Source organism: Cricetulus griseus, chromosome 6 (assembly GCF_003668045.3).
Source record: "Cricetulus griseus strain 17A/GY chromosome 6, alternate assembly CriGri-PICRH-1.0, whole genome shotgun sequence".
NCBI classification, from domain to species: domain Eukaryota; kingdom Metazoa; phylum Chordata; class Mammalia; order Rodentia; family Cricetidae; genus Cricetulus; species Cricetulus griseus.
This window is the reverse complement of record NC_048599.1, coordinates 86,545,828-86,563,022: the sequence shown is the minus strand read 5'-3', so window position 1 is coordinate 86,563,022 and position 17,195 is coordinate 86,545,828.

The following is a 17,195-nucleotide window of genomic DNA, read 5'->3' as shown; positions in this document are numbered from 1 at the left end:
GAATGCTGTGATTACAGGTGTGCACCTCTTCAACCAATGACATATCAGTGTTTAACCCACTTTTCACTCAATATTAAGTTTTCCAGCTCAATCTCTATTGATGGATACAGATTTGATTTAATTTTACTCATTTCAAAGTAATCTATTGAATCTGCAATGCATTGCTTTCACCTATTTTACTACAAAACAATTAAATGGTGGATATACATGCTGCTGTGTACACATTCATGATGTGCTTTTATAAATCAGTATCTGCAACTGCATCAAAGGATTTAACTTGGGAAGTCTAAAGACATTTTTGTCTGTAATTTTTTTGACAATTTCATATACTAGTTTACACTCCCACCAATAATCAGCTGTCATCCTTGCCAGAATTTGCTGTTGCTTACTTAGTATTTTTGTTATATTTTATTAGTTCTTCAAGAACTTTATACAACATGTATTGCTCATATTCACTCCACAGCTCCTCCCAGGTCTGCCCCTATTTACTTGCCCAAACAGCTATGTGTCCTTTTTTGCTACCAATTCCAGTTCTGCTGCCTAACTCTCTTTGATGTGTGGCCTTTCGGTGGAGCATAAATGACTTACCAGGGGCTACATACTTAAAGAAAACTTATGCTCCTTCTTCCAGCAGCTGAAAATTGCCAACATTGCCTCAGCTAGTGAGGACATTTCATACATAACTCCTCTCTTCTGGATGGGATTTGGTCTACCTTGGTTGCACAGGTCTTTTGCATGCTTTCAAAACTGCTGTTGAGTTCATATGTGCAACTGCCATCCTGTTTCCAAAGATGATGTTTTCATTTACTAAATTCATATTTTTTATTTACTATTCTACAAAATATTTTTCAATAATTTGAATTGTGAATTTAATTTTTAAGCTTGACAAGACTATGGAATTTATTTTTAACATAACAAAATAAAATATAATAATATAAAACAAAAACCAGAGCATCAAAGTTGGACAGGGAAAGCAAACAGAAGAAAAAGATCCCCAAGTGAAGGCAAAATAGTAAGAAACCCACTCATTCATGCATTCAGGAGTCCCATAAAGTATTACACTAAAATATAAGCAGAGGGCCAGATGTAGACCCATGTAGGCCCTGTGCATTCTACTTCATCTCTATGGGTTCCTGTGAGATTTAGAGGGCCTTGTTCTCCTGGTGTCCTCCATCCCCTCTGGCTCTTACATTTTCTGTCTCCTCTTCTGTGGGAGTCCCTGAACTCTAAGGTGAAGGATTTGATGGAGATATCTCATTTAGAACTGTTTGTTCCCAAATCTCTCTGGGAATAATTTCTGTGGGCCATGCTGCAGAAGGAAGCTTCTCTGATGGCAGCTCAGCAACACACTAATTCATGAGTATAGCAGAATATCATTAGAAGTCATTTTATTGTTACTTTTTTTTTTAAGATCAACACTATTGGTTTTACCCTAGGTCTCCGGGCTCTCTAGACTCTGGTTCTTGATCACTCAAACAGTGTCAAGTATGGGGTACATCTTGTGGTTGGGCCTTAAGCCAAATCAAATACTGTTCAGTTACTCCCATAAGCTTTGTGCCACCATTGCCCTAACATATTTTGATGGCCGGACAGTCTGTAGATCAAAGGTTTTGTGGTTGGCTTGGTGTTTACATTTCACTTTTAGAAGCTTGAAGAGTACCTTCCCCCACCAAAGACACTAGAATATGGGGTGAAGGTTCTCTATAGGTAACAGCTCTACCTATTCATGTTCGATGAGTTGTGTGGGAGTTGTCTTAAGCAAAATGGGGCCTTGCTGTCAGTTGTGAAGAGCAGCATATTAGCTTGGCAACTGCCTGGGTTGTTTGGATATTTCCATGGGACCCTTTTGCTCAACAACTGGGTAGGATATAACCCAGTTCTGTTACTGGAAGCTTCATTTGATGGCAAGAGATTGCCAGTTGGGACTCTGTCTCCCTCATTATTTGGAGACTTCATTAGGTTCACCTTCATGTATTTTAGGAAGTTATGATTTTCATCCACTCTTCGTCTCTTACACTCTTTCCTTAGATAGCTCAGCCATGCTACCAATATTGCTTACTCTTTCCATCCCCTCTTCTACAATGATCCCTGAGCCCTGGGACAAGGGGTTGTGGTATGAAATTTTCATTTAGCAGTGAGTATTCCACAGTCTCTTATTCTTGCATTCATCTATGGGTATAACAATAAGTCATCAGATGTCAGTAAGTAGTACAACCATTAAATAGTAATAGTAGTAGGTCCTCTTCTGGGGTCTATGATCTTCCTAGCCATAGATATTATACCCAATGATGAATCCAGTTATGGGTTTCACCTTGGGGCACATGCCTTAAGTCCAATCAGAAGTTGTTGGTTATTCTCATAATATTCATAATATTACTGCATCAGTATGTCTTGTTAGGTCAGTCCTTATTACAGCTTATATAGTACGCAGCTAAACATTCTGTCAGATCCCATTTCTCTACATGTCCTTTTGTTTGGTAGTATCATGCTGTCTTTATCACTATGGCTCTGTAATTTAGTCTGAGGTAAGGTAACAGAATGCTTCTGTGCTCTATCTGCTTAGAATTTTTGGATTTCCTGTGATCTTTTAGTGTTCCATATGAATTTTCAGATTTTTTTTCACTTTTGTGATAAATGTCTTTGAAATGTTTATATGGATTGGATTAAATAAATAGATTGATTTCTGAAGTATGGTCATTTTCTTTTTTTGAAGATTTCTTTTTTTTGTTATGAATACTTGGCCTTAGCTTTTATTTTTTATTTATTTATTTTTTTACTGTCTTTCAAGGATAATTTTAATTATTTTTTTCCAACTTTTTTATTTGAAATAGAAAGAGGATTGCTCTACATGACAATCCCAGCTCCCCTCTCCTACCTGTCCTCCCTTACCACCCCCCCCAAACTAAAAACCTATCTATCACATATCCTTTCTGCTCCCCCTGGATGGTGAGACCTTCCATAGGGTGTCACCAGAGTCTAATGTATCCTCCGCGATATAGGCCCACCCCCATACGCCCAGGCTCAGGGAGCATTCCCCTGTATAGAATGGGCTCCCAAAGTCCACACCTATGCCAGAGACAAGCACTGAGGTCCCATAGATTTCCGAGGTCTCCTGACAGAAATCCATGTTCCAGGGATCCGGATCAGTCCCATGCTGGTATCTCAGCCATCAGTCTGGGGAGCAAGAGTTCCCCCATGTTCAGGTCAGCTGTTCCTGTGAGCCCAACCAGCCTCATCCCTCTCTGCACCTGGGCTCCATTTCAGCTCGTTGATTAGATGTGGATGGCTGCCCCTACCTCCACCAGCCGCTGGACGAAGGCTATAGGGTGTCACACAAGACAGTCATAAATCTCACCATCAGAGGAGGGCACCCAAGGCAGCCTCTCCTCAGCTGCCCAGATTGCCAGCTGGTGCCATCCCTGCCTGTAGATCTCCAGACATTTCCCTAGTGCCTGATTTCTCTGTAAACCCAAATGTTTCCCTCTATTATGATATCTCCATTCTTGTTATCATCTATTCTTCCCCTGACTCAAACTTTCTGCTCCCTCATGTACTCTGCATCCCTCCTCTTCTCCCCTTCTCGTTCTCCTAGCTCCCCCCCACACACCATGCTCCCAATTTGCTCAGGAGATCTTGACCCTTTCCACTTCTCCAGGGGACCATGTATGTCTCTCTGAGGTCTTCCTTGTTTATTAGTAGTGTGGATTGTAGGCTGGTAATCATTACTCTATGTCTAAAATCCCATGTGAGTGACTACATATCATGTTTGTCTTTTTGTGATTTCGCTCAGAATGGTTTCTTCTAGTTCCATCCATTTTCCTGCAAATTTCAAGATTCCATTGTTTTTTTCTGCTGAGTAGTATTCCATTGTGTAAATGTACCACATTTTCTCTATCCATTCTTCGGTTGAGGGGCATCTAGGCTGCTTCCAGTTCTGGCTATTACAAATAGTGCAGCGATGAACATCGTTGAACAGATATCCTAATTGTATGAATTGCTTCTTTTGGGTATATGCCTAGGAGTGGAATTGCTGGATCTTGTGGTAGACTGATTCCCATTTTCTTGAGGAATCGCCATACTGATCTCCAAAGTGGCTGTACAAGTTGGCACTCCCACCAGCAGTGGAGAAGTGTAGCCCTTTCTCTACATCCTTTCCAGCATAAACTGTCAATGGTGTTTTTTATTTTGGCCATTCTGACAGGAGTAAGATGGTATCTCAGAGTTGTTTTGATTTGCATTTCCCTGATGGCTAAGGATGTTGAGCACCTTCTTATGTATCTTTTAGCCATTTTACATTCCTGTATTGAGAATTGTCTGTTTAGTTCTGTTCCCCACTTTTTAATTGGATTGTTTGGTGTTTTGGAGACTACCATCTTGAGTTCTTTGTATATTTTGGAGATCAGTCCTCTGTCAGATGTGGGGTTGGTGAATATCTTTTCCCAGTCTGTGGGCTGCTGTTTTGTCTTACTGACTGTGTCCTTAGCCTTACAGAAGCTTCTCAGTCTCAGAAGGTCCCATTTATCAATTGTTGATCTCAGTGTCTGTGCTACTGGTGTAATGTTCAGGAAGTGGTCTCCTCTATGAATTAATTCAAGGGTATTTCCCACTTTGTCTTCTAATAGGTTCAGTGTGGCTGGATTTATGTTGAGGTATATGATCCATTTGGACTTAAGTTTTCTGCAAGGCTATAGGCTTGAGTCTAACTGCAGTCTTCTACATTCCAGCATCCAGTTATTCTAGCAACATTTGTTGAAGATGCTTTCTTTATTCCATCATATAAATTTAGCTTCTTTGTCAAAAAACAAGTGTTTGTATGTATGTGGGTTAATATCCGGGTCTACCTATTTATTTTTGTGCCAATACCAAGCTGTTTTCAGGACTATAGCTCTCTAATAGAGATTGAAGTCAGGGATGGTGATGCCTCCAGAAGTTCCTTTATTGTACAGGGTTGTTTTGGCTATCCTGGGTCTTTTGTTTTTCCATATAAAGTTGAGAAATGTTCTTTTGAGGTCTGTGAAGAATTGTGTTGGGATTTTGATGGGGAGTGCATTGATTCTGTGGTTTGCTTTTGGCAAGATTTCCATTTTTACTATGTTGACCCTACCTATCCAAGAACATGGGAGATCCTGCCATTTTCTGGTATCTTCTTTGATTTCTTTCTTGAGAGAGTCAAAATTCTTACAGTATAGGTCTTTCACTTTTTGGTTAGCATTACCCCAAGGTATTTTATGTTGTTTGTGGCAATTGTAAAGGGTGATGTTTCTCTGATTTCTTTCTCCATAAATGTATCATCTGTATATAGTAGGGCTACAGATTTTTTGAGTTAATCATGTATCCTGCAGTTTTGCTGAAGGTGTTTATCAGCTGTAGGAATTCCCTGGTAGAATTATTCAGGTCACTTATGTAGACTATCTTATCATCTGCAAATAGTGAAAGTTTGACTTCTTCCTTTCTGATTTGTATCCCCTTGATCTCCTTTTGTTGTCTTATTGCTCTAGCTAGAACTTCAAGGACAATATTGAAGAGATATGGAGAGAGTAGACAGCCTTGTCTTGTACCTGATTTTAGAGGAATTGCCCTGAGCTTCTCTCCATTTAATTTGATGTTGGCTGTCGGCTTGCTGTATATTGCTTTTATTATGTTAAGGTATGTTCCTGTTATCCCTGATTTCTCTAAGACCTTTATCATGAAGGGGTGTTGGATTTTGTCAAAGGCTTTTTCAGCATCTAGTAAGATGAACATGTGGGTTTTTTTCCCTCAGTCTGTTTATATGGTGGATTACATTGATGAATTTTCATTTGTTGAACCATCCTTGCATCCCTGGGATGAAGCCTACTTGATCATGGTGGATAATTTCTCTGATATGTTCTTGGATTCGATTTGCCAATATTTTATTGAGAATTTTTGCATCAATGTTCATGAGGGGTATTGGTCAGTATTTCTATTTTTTAGTTGTGTCTTTGTGTGGCTTGGGTGTCAAGGTTATTGAAGCCTTGTAAAAAGAGTTTGGCAATGACCCTTCTGCTTCCATTGTTGGAATACTTTGAGAAGAATTGGTGTTAACTGTTCCTTGAACTTCTGGTAGAATTCTGCACAAAAGCCATCTGGTCCTGGGCTTTTTTGGGGAGGGAGAATTTGATGACTGCTTCCATTTCATTAGGGAATATAGGTCTATTTAAGTTGCTTATCTGTTCTTGATTTAATTTCGGTAAGTGAAATTTGTCCAGAAATTTGTCCATTTCCTTTACATTTTCAAACTTTGAGGTATACAGGTTTTCCAATTATGATCTGATGATTCTCTGGATTTCCTTTGTGTATGTGGTTATGTCCCCCTTTTCATTCCTGATTTTATTAATTTGCATGTTCACTCTTTGTTGTTTGGTAAGTTTGGATAAAGGTTTGTCTATCTTGTTGATCTTCTCAAAGAACCAACTCTTTGTTTTATTGATTCTTTCTATTGCTCTCCTAGTTTCCACTTTATTGATTTCAGCCCTTAATTTGATTATTTCCTGGTATCTACTCCTCTGGGGTGTATTGGCTTCTTTGTTTTCTAGAGCTCTCAGTTGTGCTGTTAATTCTCTATTATGATTATTCTCCTGTTTCTTCATGTGGGCACTTAGCACTATGAACTTTCCTCTTAGCACTGCTTTCAAAGTGTCCCATAAGTTTGGGTATGTTGTGTCTGCATTATCATTGAATTCTAGGAAATCTTTAATTTCTTTTTTTATTTCTTCCTAGTCCCAGGAATTGTGCAATAGGGCATTACTTCATTTCCATGAGTTTGTAGGTTTTCTGCAATTTCTGTTGTTGAATTCTAACTTTAAAGCATGGTTGTCTGATAAGATACAGGGGGTTATACCAATTTTTTGGTACCTGTTGAGGTTTGCTATGTTGCCAAATATGTGGGCGATTTTAGAGAAAGTTCCATGTGGCTCTGAGAAGAAGGTATATTGTTTTGTGTTCAGACAGAATGTCCTATAGATGTATGTTAAGCCCAACTGGGACATAACTTCTATTAGTTCCTTTGTTTCTTTGTCCAGTTTCTGTCTGGTGTTCCTGTCCAGTGGTGAGAGTGGGGTGTTGAAGTCTCCCACTATAAGTGTGTGTGGTTTTATGTGTGATTTGAGTTAATGTTTCTTTTACAAACATGGATGCCTTTGTATTTGGGCCATAAATGTTCAGAAATGAGGCTTCATCCTGATGGATTTCTCCTGTGGTGAGTAGGAAGTGACCTCCTTCATTTCTTTATTGATTTTAGTTTAAAGTCCAATTTGTTGGATATTAGGATTGCTATCCCTGCTTATTTCTTGGGTCCATTTGATTGGAAAATCTTTTCCCAACCTTTAATTCTTAGGTACCATCTGTCTTTGAAGTTGAGGTGTGTTTCTTGTATGCAGCAGAAGGATGGATTCTGTCTTCTTAACCATTCTGCTAACTGTGTCTTTTTATGGGCGAGTTAAGACCATTGATATTGAGGGATATAAATGACCATTGATTATTCATTGTTGTTTGTTGTGGATTTGGTGGTGGTGGTGAAATTATGTGTGGGTTTCAATCCCTCTTTTCTTGTGGCTGTTGGCAAAGTGGGATTATCTATTGCCTATATTTTTCCTCTAGTTAACTTCCTTGGGTTACAGTTTTCCTTCCAGAACTTTCTGTGGGGTTGGATTGGTGGATATGTATTGGTTGAATCTGGTTTTGTCATGGAATATCTTTTTTTCTCCATCTATATTGACTGAAAGCTTTGCTGGATATGTAGTCTGGGCTGGCATCCATGGTCTGTTAGTGTAGGTAGAATATCTATTCAGGACCTTCTGGCCTTCAGAGTTTCCATGGAAAAGTCAGGTGTAATTCTGGTAGGTTTGCCTTTATGTGTTACTTGACCTTTATATTTTCTCTTTATTCTGTATGTTTGGTGTTTTGATTATTATGTGGCAAGGAGACTTTTTTTTTGGTCCAGTCTATTTGGTGTTCTGTAGGTTTCTTGTATTTTCACTGGCATGTCTTTCTTTAGGTTGGGAAAGTTTTCTTCTATAATTTTGTTGAATATGTTTTCTGGGCCTTTAAGTTGGATTTCTTTAACTTCTTCTATACCTATTATTCTTAGGTTTGTTCTTTCAATGGTATCCCATATTTCCTGGATATTTTGTGTTAGGGATTTGTTGGAATTAAGATTTTCTTTGGTTGATGAGTCTATTTCTCCTGGTATATCTTCAACTCCAGAAATTCTCTCTTCCATCTCTTGTATTCTGTGGGTTATGCTTGCATCTGTAGTTCCTGATTGTTTAGCCAGCTTTTCTATATGCAGCATTCCTTCAGATTATGCTTTCTTTGTTGTCTCTATTTCAGTTTTTAGGTCTTGAAGTGTTTCCTTGAAAAATTTGTTGATATATTGTAATTTTTGGTTTCTTTTTTCTTCATTTTTTTGCGTGATGGAGTGATGGTAGACTGTACTTTTTTAAATTTATTTATAAGTTCCAGTTAGGAAATAAGCTTGTTTCACATGTAAGTCCCTTCTCCCTATCCCTCCACTCACCCCATCCCTCCTCCCCCACCCCCAGCCTACCCCCCACCCTATCCACCCACCACTCCACAGGCAGGGTAGGGCCCTTAATGGGGGCTATGCAAAGTCCACCAAATCTTCCTGTGCTGGTCCTGGGCCCTTCCCCATGTGTCCAGGGCCTGACTGTAACCCTTCACGTGGGATGGGCTCTCAAAGTCCCTTCTTGGACCAGGGAAAAATACTAATCCAGCACCCTAAGCTCCCTGGAGTGCAGAGGCCTCCTTATTGACATTCATGTTCAGGGGTCTAGATCAGTCTTGTACTGGCCTCCCCGACAGCATCTGGGGTCGATGTGCTCTCCCTTGTTCATGCCAATTGTTCCTGTGGGTTTCTCCAACCTGGAACAGACCCCTTCACACTTCATTCCTCCCTCTCTCCAACTAAATTCCCAATTTCAGCCAGTGTATATCTGTGGATGTCTGTCTCAGCTTCCATCAGCCACTGGATGAGGGCTCTAGGATGGCTTAAAGAGAAGTCATCAATCTCATTTTAGGGAAAGGGCTTTTAGGTTATCCTCTCCACCATTGCCTGGATTGTCAGATTGTGTCATCCTTGTAGGTCTCTGGAGAACTCCCTGGTTCCAGATCTCTTCTGGAACCTATAGTGGCTCCCTCTGATATGGTATCTCTCATTCTGCTCTCTCTCTTTTATTCCTCCCCAACTCAATATTTCTGCCCCTCCATTTCCTCTCCTCTACTTCTCTTCTCTTGCTCTTATTGTAGCAGCTACCTCCCCACGCACCCTCATGCCACTTCCACTCCTGGAGACCATTTATCATTTAGAGTCCTTCATGTTTCCTCGTTTCTTTGGTGAAGAGGATTATAGGCTGGTAATCATTTGCTCTATGTCTAAAATTCATATATGAGTGAATACATACCATATTTGTCTTTTTGTGACTGGGTTACCTCACTCAGGATGGTTTCCTCTAGTTCCATCCATTTGCCTGCGAATTTCAAGATTCCATTGCTTTTTCTGCTGAGTAGTACTCCATTGTATAAATGTACCACATTTTCTCTATCCGTTCTTCAGTTGAGGGACATCTAGGTTGCTTCCAGGTTCTGGCTATTACAAACAATGCTGCTGTGAACATGGTTGAACATATGTCCTTGTTGTATGGACATGCACTATTTGGGTATATACCCAAGAGAGGAATGGCTGGATTTTGAGGTAGACTGATTCCCATTTTTCTGAGCAACCACCATACTGATTTCCAGAGTGGTCTTACAAGTTCGCACTCCCACCAGCAATGGAGGAGTGTTCCTTTTTCTCCACATCCTCTCCAGCATAGATTGTCATTGGTATTTTTGATTTAGCCAAAATCCAGTGATTTTGAGCACTTTTTTAAGTGTCTTTCAGCCATTTCAGATTCCTCTATTGAGAATTATCTATTTAGTTCTGCACCCCACTTTTTAATTTCATTGTTTGGTGTTTTGGTGGTTAACTTCTTGAGCTCCTTTTATATTTTGGAAATCAGTCCTCTGTCAGATGTGGGATCGGTGAAGATCTTTTCCCATTCTGTGGGTGGTCGTTTTGTCCCACTGACTATTTCCTTTGCCTTGCAGAAGCTTCTCAGTTTCAGGAGGTCCCATTTATTAATTGCAGACCTCAATTTTTGTGCTACTGGCGTAATGATCAGGAAGCAGTCACCTGTGCCAATTTGTTCAAGGGTAATTCCCACTTTCTCTTCTAGAAGATTCAGTGTGGCTGGATTTATGCTGAGATCTTTGATTGATTTGCACTTAAGTTTTGTGCATGGTGACAGGTATGGATCTATCTGCAATTTTCTGCATGTCTGAATCCAATTGTACCAGCACCATTTGTTGAAGATGCTATCTTTTTCCCATTGTATAGATTTAGCACCTTTGTCAAAAATAAGGTATTCGTAGGTGCGTGGGTCAATATCAGGGTTTTCAATTCGATTCCATTGGTCTGTCTGTCTATTTTTGTGCCAGTACCAAGCTGTTTTCAGAACTATGGCTCTATAGTAGAGTTGAAGTCGGGGATGGTGATGCCTCCAGAAGATCCTTTATTGTAAAGAATTGTTTTGGCTATCCTGCATTTGTCATTTTTCCATATTAAGTTGAGTATTGTTCTTTCAATGTCTGTGAAAAACTGTGTTGGGATTTTGATGGGGATTGCATTGAATCTGTGGATTGCTTTTGGCAGGATTTCCATTTTTACTATGTTAATTCTACCTATCCAAGAGTGTGGGAAATCTTTCCATTTTCTGGTATCTTCTTTAATTTCTTTCTTTAATGACTCAAAGTTCTTATTGTACAAGTCTTTCACTTTTTTGATTAGTGTTACCCCAAGATATTTTATGTTGCTTGTGGATATTGTGAATGTTTCCCTGATTTCTTTCTCATTGGATTTATCATCTGTATATAGTAGGACTACTGATTTTTTTGAGTTAATTTTGTATCCTTCTACCTCGCTGAAGGTGTTTATCAGCCATAGGAGTTCACTGGTAGAGTTTTTCGGGTCACTAATGTAGACTATCATGTCGTCTGCAAACAGTGAAAGTTTGACTTCATCCTTTCCAATTTGTATCCCTTTGATCCCCTTTTCTTGCCTTATTGCTATAGCCAGAACTTCAAGTACAATATTGAAGAGATATGGAGAGAGTGGACAGCCTTGTCTTGTTCCTGATTTTAGAGGAAACGCTTTGAGTTTCTCTCCATTTAGTTTGATGTTGGCTATTGGTTTGGTGTATATTGCATTTATCATGTTTAGATATGTTCCTGTTATTCCTGTTCTCTCCAAGATCTTTATCATGAAGGATGTTGCATTTTGTCAAAGACTTTTTCAGCATCTAGTGAGATGATCATGTGGTTTTTCTTTTTCAGTTTGTTTATATGGTGGATTACATTAATGGATTTTCGTATGTTGTACCATCCTTGCATCCATGGGATGAAGCCTACTTGATCATGGTGGATGATTTTTCTAATATGTTCTTGGATTCGGTTCTCCAATATTTTATTGAGTATTTTAGCATCGATGTTCATGAAGGATATCAGTCTGTAGTTCTCTTTCTTATCCATATCTTTGTGTGGCTTGGGTATCAAAGTGATTGTAGCCTCATAGAAAGAGTTTGGCAATATCCCATCTGCTTCTATTGTGCAGAACAGTTTGAGGAGTACTGGAACCAGCTCTTGTTTGAATTTCTGGTAGAATTCTGCAGTGAAGCAATCTGGCCCTGGGCATTTTTTGGTTGGGAGGCTTTTGATGACTGCTTCTATTTCATTAGGGGTTATTGGTTGACTTAAACTGCATTTCTGATCTTGATTTAATTTTGGTAAGTGATATTTATCCAGAAAGCTGTCCATTTCCTTTAGATTTTCCAATTTTGTGGAGTACAGGTTTTCAAAGTATGACCTGAAGATTCTCTGGATTTCCTCAGTGTCCGTTGTTATATTCCCCTTTTCATTTCTGATTTTGTTAATTAGCATGCTCTCTCTCTCTCTGCCTTTTGGTTAGTTTGGCTAGGGGTTTATCTATCTTATTAATCTTCTCAAAGAACCAACTCTTTGTTTCATTGATTCTTTGTACTGTTTTCCTAGTTTCTACTTTGTTGATTTTAGCTCTCAGGTTGATTATTTCCTGGAGTCTTCTCCTCCTTGATGTGTTTGTTCTTTGTGCTCTAAAGTTTTCAGTTGTTCTGTCAATTTTCTAATGTGACTTTCCTCCAGTTTCTTCATGTGGGCACTTAGTGCTATGAACTTCCATCTTAGCCCTGCTTTCAGAGTGTCCCATATGTTTGGGTATGTTGTGTCTACATTCTCATTAAATTCTAGGAAGTCTTTAATTTCTTTTTTTATTTCTTCCTCAACCCAGGAATGGTGCAATTGGGTGTTATTCATTTTCCACTTGAATGTAGGTTCTCTGCAATTCGTATTGCTGTTGAATTCTAGCTTTAATGCATGGTGGTCTGATAAGATACAGGGGGTTATTTCAATTCTTTTGTAACTGTGGAGGTTTGCTTTGCTGCCAACTATGTGGTCAATTTTTGAGAAGGTTCCATGTGGTGCTGAGAATAAGTTATATTCTTTTTTGTTTGGATGGAATGTTCTATAGATATCTGTTAAACCCAGTTGCGTCATAACTTCTGTCAGATCCTTTGCTTCTTTGTTAAGTTTCTGCCTGGTGGTCCTGTCTAGTGGTGTAAGGTGGGTGTTGAAGTCTCCTACTATAAGTGTGTGTGGTTTTATGTGTGGTTTGAGCTTTAGTAATGTTTCTTTTACAAATGTGTGTCCTTTTGTATTAGGGGCATAGATGTTCAGGATTGAGACTTCATCTTGATGGACTTTTCCTGTGATGAGTATGAAATGCCCTTCTTCATCTCTTTTGATTGCTTTTACTTTAATGTCTAATTTGTTAGATATTGGGATTGCTACACCAGCTTGTTTCTTGAGCCCATTTGATTGGAAAATTTTTTCCCATCCTTTTACTCTGAGGTATCGCCTGTATTTGAAATTGAGGTGTGTTTCTTGTAAACAGCAGAAGGATGGATTCTGTCTTTGTATCCATTCTGTTAGCCTATATCTTTTTATGGGTAAGTTAAGACCATTGACGTTCAGGGATATTAATGTCCATTGTTCATTGGTTCTTTTTTTTGGATTTATTGTTGGTGATGTCATTGTGTGTGGATTTTGCCCTCCTGTTTCTTTTTGTGTTTGGTAAAATTAGATTATCTATTGCCAGTGTTTTTGTGAGTGTAGTTATGTTCGTTGGGTTGGAGTTTTCCTTCCAGAACCTTCTGTAGTGCTGGATTTGTGGATATGTATTGTTTAAATCTGCTTTTGTCATGGAATATCTTGTTTTCTCTATCTATAGCGATTGAAAGTTTTGCTGGGTACAGTAGTCTGGGTTGACATTCATGCTCCCTTAGAGTTTGTAGTGTATCTATCCAAGACCTTCTGGCTTTCAGAGTTTCCATTGAGAAGTCGGGTGTGATTCTAATTGGTTTGCCTTTATATGTTACTTGGCCTTTTTCCTTTGCTGCTCTTAATAGTTTCTCTTTATTCTATAGATTTGGTGTTTTGATTATTATGTGTCAGGGGGACTTCTTTTTGTGGTCCAGTCTGTTTGGTGTCCTGTAAGCTTCTTGTACTTTCATAGGCATATCCTTCTGTAGGTTGGGGAAGTTTTCTTCTGTGATTTTGTTGAATATGTTTTCTGTACCTTTGAGCAGTGTTTCTTTACCTTCTTCTACACCTATTATTCTTTGGTTTGGTCTTTTTATGGTGGCCCCTATTTCCTGGATATTTGTGTTAGGGATTTGTTGGACTTGAAGTTTCTTTGGTTGATGAATGTATACCCTCTAGCGAGTCTTCAGTAGGTGAGATTCTCTCTTCCATCTCTTGAATTCTATTGGTTATACTCATATCTTTAGTTCCTGATCATTTATCCAGCCTTTCTATTTCCAGCATCGCCATATTCTGTGTTTTCTTTATTGTGTCTATTTCAGCTTTCATGCTTTCAACTGTTTCAAGAACTTCCTTCACTTGTTTGGATGTTTTTTTCTTGGGTTTCTTTAGCTTCTTTAAGAGATTTGTTTATTTCTTGAATTTTTTGGTTTGTCTTTTCCTCCATTTCGTGTATTTTTTTGTTTGCTTTTTCTTCTATTTCTTTAAAGGATTTTCTTGTTTCCTCTTTAAAGGTCTCTATCATCTTGCTGAGATAATTTTTGAGGTCCATCTCATCTACATGCTCTGTGTTGGGCTTTTCAGATCTTGCTGGAGTGGAGTCCCTAGATTCTGGTGGTGTCATATTAGTCTTTCTGTTGTTGAGTGAAATCTTATTTTGTCTTCTTCCCATATCTTCTTTTAGTGGGTGCAGGTGGGGTCTCTCTATCTCCTCTTGTGACCCAGTGGTGTGGGGGGGCCAGGAATTCAATGTTCACAACTCTGGATGGTCTTGCCTCTCCTGGTAGTCTCCTCACTCGTTGTGGATCAGGTGGCTGAAAGAGATGGAAGAGTGGGGTGTTTCCAGATTCAGGGAGCTCCTCCTTGTCTGTGCGTTTCTACCCCAAGCAGGCGGGTGCAGGCCTGGGGTGGTCAGAGTGAGTGATGGTTTGGGTGTGGGTTGGGTAAGGGCAGAGGCTCACTCACCTACTTCCTGGGTCTGTCAGCAGAAAGGGCTCATGAAGATGTTTTTAAGGTCATTCTCTTCTGCTTTATCTGCCTTGTGGTGTTCTGGTCTTACTGGAGTATGGTCACTAATCTCCTATGGGACCATACTCCAGTAAGAGGAGACTAGGGACCATACTCCAATATGATGTCATATTGGTTTTTAAGTTGCTGAATGTGCTTTTATATTGGACTGTTACCAGGGCCTTGGCAGTATGTGGGTGTGCTGGAGCCCGCAGGCCGAGTTCAGATCCCATGAGCAGACCTCTGGATTCGGGTGTCCCAAATAGGGCTGAGGCACCCAAAACAGAAGCCATAAAATTAGTTTTGAAGTAGTCTTCCTTCTCAATTTTGTGGAAAACTTTAAGAAATGTCATTATATGTCTATAAAATGTTGGAAGAATCAATAATCACAGCCATCTGTTCAAGATTGTTTATTCTTTTTTTTTAAGATGACCTGCTTTGGTCTGAAAAGGGAATCACATTTATGATCCAACATAAATAAAGCCATTACTCTAAATGAAACAGTGCATACACAAAAAAAGGGGCTTATGAAGTTCATTGTTAGAATACTTGCCAGAATATAAGACTCTGAACTCAGTTCACAAAGCAAATGCATTTCTGACCACTGATGATGATGTCTGTGTGAAGCAAGTGGGAGTAATCAAAAAGCCCTGGCAAAAATTTCAAAAGAGCCAATTACCAGTCCTCTGGGTACTTGCTAAGCCAAAACATCACCAGCCCCTCCAGATTGTGTAAATCTATTTAAGTAGATCTTTAGCTTCAAGGAAGGAAGAATTGAAACAAAAGGTCATTGTGTTGATGACTGGAGCAGGATGTAAATCAGTAAGAGGATGATTTAAGAGGAACTACTCTCCATGTTGGTAGATTTCTAAGGTGATGCAGTTAAAGAGGAGCCAGAGTTGAGAAATGATAGGAATTCTCTCTTCACATTGTTCATAGACTCTTAGGAAGCAAAAAAAAAAAAATGCCCCAAAGGTAAGGGGCAAAGTCTAACCAATTTGATTTTATTCTCTTATACTTGTTAAAGTTGAATGGACTAATATTTTCTGATTTGAGTAATTGGGCTTTGTTGTCAGAATTGTTATCTGGAAAGAATAGAATCTATTAATGTGGTGTGTGTGTGTGTGTGTGTGTGTGTGTGTGTGTGTGTGTGTGTGTGTGTTTTCATACAACCAGACACAGGAAATCAAGAAAGTGGGTTTTCAATACTATGGATATCAAAGTTCCTAACTGAAATGGTTAATTTTTGAAGTACATGCTGACTATAGGGCCAAAAAATAAATAAATCAAAATGTCATAATTAAAGTATTGCTAGAAAAACAATAATTCCAGTGTTGGTTTAGAGAGTCTACTGAACACTCCACTGGCTGTGCCTAGAGGGGAAGAAACAATGACTTCAGTCAATCAACAAACCAAAGAATCCCCACCAACTGCAACCTGGTAAGTGAAAACTAAATCTTTCCCCTGAAAATTTAAGCAGATTAACTTGATTTAGCCACTTTATTCACATTTAAATAGACTTTGCAGACATGTTTGACATGAAGTTTTATATTTTGCTGTGAAAATTAATTTAGGCACAATAGCATGAAAATACCATAGGTAATTTTTTACTTAATCAGGTGTTGCTGAGAATGATTGAAATCACTTCTAAGATGTGATTAATGTCTACATATGGCTAAATGCATTGATTCTAAATGGTTGTTTGCAGTGACTTGAAGTTTTTCCCTTCCCATGATTTCTGCACTATCACTTTGATATTAGGATTTGTGAATTGATTTTAGTGATGATGATGAACTTTATTGTCACTATCTATATGTGTCATGAACAGTTGTGACACTCTGGGGCTGAACCAAATTAAAGACCCAATGTGCTTCTTCTTACTTCATATTCTCCTCAATCTTCTGAGGCTGAAACATTATGCTGATGATCGCTGTATTCAGAATTTTACTTTTTGAAGCTGGAATATCCTCACTGGATTTTTTGGTATCATTTCAGGTGAGGAAAATGTTAAAGAAGTATAAAATACCTCAGCTCATTGGTGACAACCCTAATTGATACTTGAAATTCTGCATCTAGTTCATTTAGAAGGAGATATTACACGAACCTCAATATTTCTTCAACTTGGCACAGGAAACTAGAAGATCATCTTATTTTGGGTGAATTTACTGTTAAAAGAAAAAGTGTGGTGTCTTACCTAACCCCATCATTTGTGTGTTACCAATAGGAAATTCAGGATAACATCATATCTAGTTTAATTCTAGTTATAAAATGTGATTAGGGAAGATAGATTTACCTAATTCTGAAAATGAACTTATATTTGATCAAAGTGAAACCACAAGAAAAATTTATTGATGAAATACTGTGGTGCTTTATGGAGATTTTGTGCCACTGACACAAAAACATTCAGATATGGAGAAAAGACACATGAAAGAAATTGACATGGAGAATCAGGAATAAAATCTGTGTTTCTGGAATGCAGT